At 44.0% G+C, this 10,038-nt stretch overlaps 1 pseudogene; it reads right to left on the bottom strand.

Moving 5' to 3' along the window:
• Positions 1–3,480: 3,480 nt before the first annotated feature.
• LOC107581758 (uncharacterized) lies at positions 3,481–5,515 on the bottom strand (annotated as a pseudogene).
• Positions 5,516–10,038: the final 4,523 nt, after the last annotated feature.

Below are 10,038 nucleotides of genomic sequence, written 5' to 3' on the forward strand. Positions count from 1 at the left end.
GGGAATGGGATGAGTTAATGGGTCTGAAAGGTGAGCTGCAATAGTTTGCAGTGTTGGATCCGAAGCTTGGAGGGTGAGGAGATCATCAGTGGCGAATTGAGGTGAGAGTTCAATGTGGGAGTAGGTGGGGGTTTGCGCGCCAGTGGTGTGCTGGTGGCGGGTAATAGCAGCCACTGATGGGGTGGGTGGGAGAGCAGGACATGTCCAGGACTCTCCGTGTAATGCACCTGCTTTGGCGAGGGCATCAGTTTGGTCAATGAGATCTTTGTCTTGTCCTGGTTGACGTGAGTGACCTCTGACCTTTTTCCAATACACGATCATGTCATGTTCAGTGACAATGGCTTCGCATGCTTGGAAGAGTTCCTGATGTTTGACAGACTTGTTGTTAGCTGTCTTGAATCCATTCTGTTTCCATCCAGCTAGATGGCATGTGAAGCTTAGACGAAGAGTTCCTGATGTTTGACAGGCTTGTTGTTAGCTGTCTTGAATCCATTCTGTTTCCATCCAGCTATATGGCATGTGAAGCTTAGACGGGCGTAGTTCGAGTCGGCACAGATGAGGAGTTCTTTGATGTTGTGGGATGCAGCAAATTGTAGGGTGATGAGGATGGCCGCAATTTCTGCATATTGCGATGAGTGAGGGCCTACTTTGAATTGTTGCGGCGGGCAAGGGTCATTGTTGAGCCAGACCACTCCGGCTCCAGCTTTCAAGTTGCCCTGTTGATTGTAGGAGCAACCATCGACATATGCTGTGGGTATCCCTTCACACACATTCTCCTCGAAGTACCTGTGCTTTGTCAGTTGTGGCGGTAACGGTTCTTTGGGTTCTGCTGCTGTGTGCAGCATGTCCGTTGAAGCACAGACGTTGTTTGAGCTCGCTCATAGCAGTGTCCTGGGCTTCCGACCAGATGAAGGGTTCGTCTTTTATCAGGAGGGAGGTTAGTGATCGTGCAATGTCAGTGTAGTTTTCAATGAACTGTCGTGAGTAATTGCACACTCCCAGAAAGCTTCGTAGCTCAGAAATGTTAGTGGGTGTCTTTATGTTTTGGATTGCTTGGGTACGACTGGACTGTGGTTCGATACCGTCTTGTCCGACGAGCAACCCGACATATTTAACTTTGATTTTGCACCATTGTCCTTTGTGGGGGGGGATCTTTGCTCCAGGGCGATCTTTGCTCCTGCTGTTGTCAGCTGGTTCAGGACGTGATCGATTTCTTTGAGGTGGTCTGCCACATTTGAGCTTTTCAGAAGAACATCATCCACGTAAACGAGGTTGCCCCACGTTCTGGCATCAGGGCATGCTTTGTTCAGGAAAATGTGGAATTCAGCTGGTGAGTTGACATAGCCAAAGGGACACCGTGTGAAGGTGTACTGTCGATTGGCAAAGGTGAATGCCAGCTTGTGTTGGTCATCAGGGTGGATGGGGATTGTCCAAAATCCCGAGGCGACGTCCATTGTGGAAAGGATCGTTGAGCCTTTGATTTTGGGAATCTCTTGGTCCAACTGGGTCATTGGCCATCGTGACAAGGGTACTTGCTGGTTCAACTTGCGATAGTCAATAGTGGGCCACCATTTGCCATTGGGTTTCATGACTGGCCATATCGAAGCAGAGTATGTGCTGTTACAGGGTCTCTGACCCCTTTTCCATCATGGAGTCAACAATTTATTGCACTGGCTCATATGACGCTATTGGAATCTTGTACTGTCGCACAAATGTGGGTGGTGCATTTGGGCTTGTCGGGATACGCACACTGTGGATGTTGGTCAGGCCACAGTCCAGGGAGTCCTTTGCGAAGGAGTCCTTGTACTTGTACAGAACCTCTTTGAGTCCTTGGCGATCTGCTTCCTTGTGGAGGGCATCTGCCTCACTCAGGATCTGTTGGATTTGTGCGGCGAACCCGATGTAGGGTTCCTCCATGGTTAAGTCATTTGAGGGGCTCTGTGCCTTGATGGTCACCTGTGCAGGTGATTCTGTTGTGGGCTGCGTTGAGACAGCGTAGACTGCAAGGTGAGTGTCGTCTGTGATTTCTGATCGGCAGACGCTTTCTCTGGGCACTGGCAGAATAGAAGTGATGGCAATGGTTCCATTGGGTCTCGTGAACGTTACTGTGTCATCATATTCATCTGACAGTAGTTGGACTGGTATGTGGCCTATGACCGGTACCGTTAGCTCAAAGTCATGGAACGCCTGGTTAATGAGCCATCCCAGGTGACTGGCTTTGGGAATGTTGATGTCTTTGGCCGTACAGTTGTTGAACAGTATGTACACAGCACGAGATGTCACTTCAATGAGAGGTGTGGCTTCCAAGGTCAGTCCTAGTCTTAGGCAGGTCCTGGAAGGTTGGAAGAGAGTCTGAGTCAGGCGCCTGCAATGAGCAGAGGAAAGGGTCCAGGTTCTTGCTACTTGGAGTTGAGCTTGGCCCTGGCCCTGGCTTTGACTTTGCATCATCGGTCAGTGAGTTGGCGGTGTCTGTGGTTTGACACTGCGACTCGTTGGAGTCTACTGACTGGAAGGGTAGAGGCTCGCGGACTTGCGTCCATATCTTTAGTTGCTTGAAGTAAATTAAGGGTTCAAAGCGATTAAGCAGGTCTTTTCCAATGAGGAGTGGATATGTGTTGAGTGGTGAGACGTATACTGGGTGAACAAGGTCCATTGGTCCCACAGTTAGGTGAATTGGGGCCATGTGGTTTAGTTGTAGGCCCGTGTGGGAATACGCTTGAAGGTTCAGCTCGCACCTTTGAAGTTTGAGGGTGCTATTAGACCTCTTTGTTCTTTCTTGGACTTCTTCAAGGAGTTCAGTTGACATTAGAGTAATGTCGGCTCCCGTGTCCAAAAGGGCTTCGACTTTGATGTGGCGTTCGATGATGATGGAGAGGTAAAACTTTCGTGCTATACCTTTCTCAATGAGGTCGCCCAGTAGTTGAGGGAATATTTTAGTTGTAGGCCTGTGTGGGAATATGCTTGAAGGTTCAGCTCGCACCTTTGAAGTTTGAGGGTGCTATTAGACCTCTTTGTTCTTTCTTGGACTTCTTCAAGGAGTTCAGTTGACATTAGAGTGATGTCGGCTCCCGTGTCAAGAAGAGTTTTGACTTTGATGTAGCGTTCGATGATGATGGAGAGGTCAAACTTTCTTGTTATACCTTTCTCAATGAGGTCACCCAGAAGTTGGGGGACTGGAGTTTGGGATGAGGCAGGTAGGATGTCAGGACTGATCTGGTGTTCGTCGGAGGAGTGGCAGATGACCAAGACAGCACTTTCAGGAACTTGAGTGGTTTCGTCAACAGGTGTTTGTTGGACGCTGCTGTGATCTGACGCATCAGGTGTTGGGTCAGTTTCTGACAGTTTTGCGGTTTGTTCAGGTAGGATTTCTTGTCCGTCTGAATTTATGGAGGTTACGGTTCTCTGAGAGTGAGGTGAAGGAGTGCTGTTCTCTGTGGCTCGTTGGGTCAGCTGGTCGGTACCTTCTCTTCCGGCTGCTAGTCAGGCTGACTCTGGTTTCTCTTTCTTTTCCCACTTCCGATCCTCCTCCTTTTGGTGGAAGAACTCTTATATCATAATTTTCATCAGCTCTTGTGAGTCAAAACACGGTGATGTCTTTTGTTCTTGTGTGGATTCAGTTTGAGCTTGGTCAGCTTGGAATCTTTGCAAGTTCCTTCGTTGATTCCTTGGACTGGGTGCTCCAGGGTCTGTCTGTCGTTTTCCCTTGGAGGTTCCGTTGGATTCCCATGAGCCTTTTCCTCTTGAGTTTCCAAATGAGTTTGGCTGATTCCATGATCTGTCCCATTGATTCTCACAAGGTCTGGATTGGTCCCAAGATTTTTCTCAGAGGCTTCCAGTTGAGTGTTGTCGTCCACGCAGCCCATCCCAGCGGTTGTTCCTCTGTTTAGGTCGGGTACCAGCATGGGAGTCTCGTTCTCTGTTGGACGAGGGTGTGTTCCACTCTTTGTGTGGCGGCTTGGCATGGTCTTGATGTTGGGCGCCCTCTAGAGCCAGACCTTGACTTTGAGTGTTGAAGTCAAGAACTGTTGGGGTTTTGGCGCCCTTTTCTGAGGCCATTTTCTGTTTGCCGTAGGCTTTCTGTGCCAAGTCACGCAACTGTTGAGCATTCATTGTCCGAGGACATGCGAGAACGCCCAGATGGTGGCTTAGGCGCCCTTTTCTGAGGCCATCTTCTGTTTGCCGTAGGCTTTATGCGCCAAGTCTCGCAACTGTTGAGCATTCATTGTTCGCGGACATGCGAAAACTCCAAGATGGTGGCTTACTCCAGGATGGAGGTTTCTCAGGAAGTGAGTTTTGAAGTTTAGATCGTCTTCCATGTTTGGTTCGTTGCGAGCTCCGAAGTATGCTCGTCTGAGTCGGCTGTAGTAGGCTTGAGGAGATTCATGACATTCTTGTCTAGTCTCCAGGGCAGCCACTAGTCCCTGTTCTGACTCAGGGTCGGCGAATTCTTTAATGGAGGCCTCCCGGGGGAGGTGGTAGTCAGCCTTTGTGTGAGCAGGCTGCCTGTCCAGGAAACTGCGCACGTCAGGGCTGGCTGTTGTTCGGAGCAAATAGAGTCTATCTTTGTCCGTGACATTGAATAGAAATCGACAGATGGAAATCAACGTCTTGCAGATAAGCTTGGACATCCTGGCTACCTGGCACACTTGGGGTGAATTTGCCAATGTTTCTGGCGAGCTTGTCGAGGTCTTTGAGGTCCAAGCCATGCGATGATCTGTGACTGGCTGGAGCAAGTTCTTTTAGCTTTGTCGTGAGGTAAGGTTCTTCAGAGGGAGTCAGTGAATGTTTCAGCACTGCCCCCTTCCCCTTTTGTGCACTCGTCAGTCGAGGAACAGGTGACCCGGTCCTCCTTGGCAGGGGTGAGACTGGTTCCCGTCGGGTCCTTGCATGTCTGAGTTCCTCTCTGATGCTGTCGGACTTCTCATTGATGTAGTCCAGCTGTTGTGTTAGGTGACTGATCTTATTTCTTGACTCATCCAGGTGAGTTTCAAGGGGCTTTAATTCGGCCGTTCTTGTCTCTGAAGTCGGCCTTTGCCTTTTCCAGGAGCTGTTCGGCATATTGCAGCTTGTTGGAGAGATCAGTGTAGTTAGCCTTGCCTTGTTCCATTTCTTGGGTAATCGCTGCTAGGGTCTCTTTTAGCCTAGTGATCTCCTCCTCTGCACCTTGTTCTACTTCATCAGGTCCTTCCTGTCGTTCCTGAGCCTTCAGTTCTAGCTGCTCGACGCGTCATTGTGAGCCTGTTAGCTCCTGCTGGAGATGGGCGGCGTGCCTGTCGCTCAGCTTGAGGGTGGTGATGAGTGTGTGGCTTAAGGAGCCGGTGATCTTTGCTAATTCTTTGTGACTGTAGCTATGACTTGGGTCTTGTTTCATGAGGTTTGCTATGTTGTCATCTAGCTGGTCCTGTGTCTGATGCCTCAGTGTTTCAGCGGCCTTAGGTAGGAGGCTGTCTGTTGCAACACTTAGCCATGTCTCGAGGTCTTCCCAGTGGCCAACAGAGTCTGTTGTGCGAGACATGTTTTGGCACGGTGAGGGAGATCTAGAACCTAGACTGACACAGACCTTGAAGAAGAGAAAACAAAACAAAACAAACAAGGCAAAACAGGGGTGTAAGTGTGCAATGTCAGGTGTGGTTTGACGGTGAGTGTGTAAGAGACAGGTGAGTGTAGTTCTCTGCGACTGTGATCCTCTGGTGGGCATGCTTCTAATTTGTAGTCTCTGTGGGAAAATTAGTAAGCGCACACAGGTAGCACAGCTAGAGAATGGAGGGAGAAAAGAAAAATAACAAACAGAGCAGAGAACAGGATAATAATTGGCTGCTTCCAATTTTCCTTTAAGAGAAAAGTTTTTTTTTCTTTCGTAAGGAAACAGTTCCAGGACTGTGATTGTTATTAAAATTCCTCCGGGTGAAGGAAAAACAATAACAATGACAATATTGGGTTTTTTAGCTGTTAAGATTGACACTGTCCACCAATTAGAACATTCTCAAGTTTCACAAATACCTGTTCAATTTCTAAAAATCTCTGCTTTATGATTTTCATAGGCAAAATCCCAGCAAACAACCGCAGTAGTCAACTCAGAAGGAGAGTGAGGAGCTGAGAGAGAGGAGAAGAAAAAGAAGAAGAGAGAAGTTTTGCTCCCAAATGTTAGGAAAAATGACAGGGTGGTGGCGCTGTTAAATTGATGCACCAAAGGGGTTGGTTTTGCTCTGTTAGTAACAGGAGACTAACTGACCTAAGTATTGAGGAAAACCCTAATTTTCTTTACGGATTTTACTAACTGAATGGGCCAGTGGTCTTGTGAACTAACAGGTAAAAGCAGAACTTAATTGCAAAATAAATTAAAATTTCAAATTAGAAGTGATAGTTAAAGATTAAACTTTTAATGTTGCTGTCCTTAAATTATAATAGCACCTATAATTCAATTCATCAGTAAATATTGTTGCCATGTGGAAGCAGGAACTGAAATTAAATTTTGAAATGAAATGTAAATTCCAAATCTGTAATTAATTATGAAATTAACTTAACAATTTCAAATCCCTACGGATAGTAAATTAACAATATCTACTGATGTTATAATTAATAATGGATAAGAGCAATTATAATAAAATTAACTAACTATCATTGAATAGGGAAACCCAACCCTATTTAACTATTTACTGAAATTAGGATTTCAGAGCAATATTGATAGTTAATGAATAAAATTTTGATGCTGTTGTCATTAAATTATAATAGCAATTACAATTCAACTTCATCAATAAGTATTGTTACTATGTGGAAGCAGGAACTGAAATTAATTTACAAAGTGAAATTAAAATTTCAAACCTGTAATTAATTATGACATTAACTTATCAGTTTAAAATCCCTAAGTCGTTACTACCTCCTGATGTTATGACAATCATAAGAGCAATTATAATTAAATTAATCCATACCACCCTAATTACTTACAAATGCAATTAAAATTTTCAGAGCCCTATTGATAGTTAATGATTAAAAATTCTAATGTTTTTGTCATTAGATAATAAGAGCAATTTATAATTAAATTAATCAGTAGATATTGTTGCTATGTGGAAGCCGGAACTGTAATTCATTTGTGAAATTAAATTAAAATTTCAAATCTGTAGTTAATTATGAAGTTAAATTAACGATTTCAAATCCTTAAGTATAGCAAATTAATAATATCTACTGATGTCCTTAAAATTATAAGAGCAGTTATATCTGAATTAATCACAACGTAGCATTAAAGTAATGAGGCTGAGGACCAGGATTACATTTTAAAACAAAGACAACAACAGCTTTTAAGCAAGGGAGAACCTTAAATAAACGTGATTAAAACCCAACTATGATTGTGTACACAAGGTTATTCCATTCGCGTTTGGGAGTGTTCCTTTTCAATGAGAGGAGAAGAAGAGAGAGGTAGGATGAAATCCGTATGAAATAGCGAAAGATAAATCAGATGTAACTGATCAAGTCACTTCAACACTTCAAACACTGCTCAACACTCTGCATTTGAGACCACACAATGCTACGTACTAACCGCTAGCCTTCAATGTTAATAGCTTAGCTTGGCAATTTGTTTACAAACAGCTCAAAATGGCGCTGGCGAACTGAAAGTTACCCCGGAAAAGGTTTGTCGTAACTTCCGGGTTACGGCTGTTACTATGGAAATGTACCCTGCAATAACTAAGTGTGCTACACACAGTCGATGGTTATATACAGTTTAAGTACATCGCAGGAGGTGTCCGCACACGTCACACTCCACAACCAAAAAACACTATAGATTCTTATCTTTCTAGCGCTGTGTAATACTCAACTTGTAAAAATCACCTCACTCCGAGTGAGGTGAATTAATCTACAGATTCACTGCAATTAATACAATAACTGTCAATGATATCTTCGGCGGATATCAGCACATATTTATACAGACAAAAACGCGTGGATTCATGCGCTTTTCTAGAGCGACTTATTTTGTCTCGGTGGACAATATTTAAACGTTTTTACTGCAGTTAAATTCTAAACAACAAACTCAAGTTTCACTTTCATTCAACACGCTGGTATGCTCTAAAAACAGGTACAATAACTCACAAATTCTGTTTCTCTATTTTTCATCTATTCTTCCGGATAAAAATAGACAAGATTCACCATAATATCTTGGTGTCATTAATTTTTAAGTCAAATCTTTGCCAGCTTTCTTTCTCCACCATTATGTACGGAATTTAACTCATTTAAATTTATAAGGGAATTAATCATTAATTTTATTTCTAGCTCAGGTTTTGAGAGGAATCGAATCTGAAAATTCAAGGTCAACCTGATTAAAACTGATTTCCAATTTGATAGTTTACACATTAATCAACGGTCATCCAGCGAGACGTTGACCTCAGTATATTTTAACAATTTGAATATTTGTATTTCCCTGGCCATGGGTTAATACGTTCTTTGATAAGTAAGCTACGAGCTAGGTAACAAGATCTTGGCAAGGTTCAACTTTAAAATTATTACACCAGACAATGATTCTTTATAAATGAAACAAGAATTTATTTGCTATTCTAGATTACATTAAACTAAGCTAAAACACACATACACACAAAGATTCAAGGAAGTTAGTTAACGGAGTTGCATGAAGTTTTCAAAGTTCTAACTCATTTTCACGAGTGGTTTTAAATTCAGCCTGTGAGAATCACAAAGCAGAGGTTTGTCTTAAGTTTACTGCTTCAATCAATCATCAGCGCCAGTTAAGCAGATAAAAGATTTTGTTCTTTACTTGCATTTTGCTGAAAGCTGAGTTGCAACAGGGTTCCTGGTTTGGCTGCTGGAGGGAAATTCCGTTGCTGATTGGTTACTGCGGTGACGTCAGGATGACGTCCTTTTGGGAGAGCCCTTCTGGAGATTGGTTGGTTTCTTGACGTAGAAGCTTCGAAAGTCTGTTACCTTGGGCACGGAGAGTGATGTTTGGAGTTCTTCTGAGATTTCCTTTGCTTGGCTTTAGACTTTGAAGTTCGGCAGTCGCGGAGTTCAGCTGAAGTGTTTGAGTTTTGGAGTCTCGCTCATGCAATGTTACGGCATGGGAGCACTTGTAGCGCGGTCACCAAAGTGAAAGCCAAAGGTCTTGAGAGAGAGAGAGAACGATCTACGAGGGTTTTGTGTCCATTTTTAAGCAGCCTGACTTTTGTCCATCCCACAGGCCGTTGTTCCACTTAGACAGTGGCTGCGGGGCTTAGCCACGCCCTGTCTGGTTCCTTTTCGTGCACAAGTCACATGCTGTTCGTGGGGAGTATTTCTGCAAGTTTTTAAGAACTTCTCATAAAAATATCATCACCGGAAAATGATGCCGAATATCAATTTTTCACTTACACCAATGATCTGTCAGGACCACTATTGTCAAAGATGATTGACAATTAGCTTACAGTTTGGATTGGTGGTATGGTTCCGTTCTGGGCAAGAACTCCCTGCGCATCCATGCAGCTTAGCATGGATGAGAGCAGGGAGAGCAGCGATAACCCCCCAAAACAAGACCATATGCCGATATTCCCCAACACAAACTGATAGCAAATCTCAAAGCCTTGAGCAACAAGCATGTTGCCCTTAACCATTGACCAGCTTTCAGAACAAGCATGTTCCAAATAACAACCAGATAGCTCTGGGACAAGCGTGTTCCCAACAATACAGCTATAACTTAAGAACAAGCATGTTCCCAATACAACTACAGCGTTCAGAACAAGCATGTTCCGAATAACAACCAGATAGCTCTGGGACAAGCATGTTCCCCAGTTTCATGAGTTACCTTCATGAACAAACGCTGCCTGCTTAGTCATTAGCTGATTTTCTGAGGTTTCTGGATGCAGACGACTTAAACTGAACAATAACCGTTTACCAATTTCTCTCGGAGCTGCGCCGCAGCAGAAATGATTCCCTAGGTTAAAGGGGACATAACACACACAGTTTTGGCCAATCTCATGTTATCTTGAATACCTATAATTGCAGTACTGCACCATTCACATCTCAGAAGATTCCTCAGTTTCATCAGATCTACAAAAGAAAGAC

Source organism: Sinocyclocheilus grahami, unplaced genomic scaffold, assembly GCF_001515645.1.
Source record: "Sinocyclocheilus grahami isolate Dianchi unplaced genomic scaffold, SAMN03320097.WGS_v1.1 scaffold37.1, whole genome shotgun sequence".
Taxonomy (NCBI): domain Eukaryota; kingdom Metazoa; phylum Chordata; class Actinopteri; order Cypriniformes; family Cyprinidae; genus Sinocyclocheilus; species Sinocyclocheilus grahami.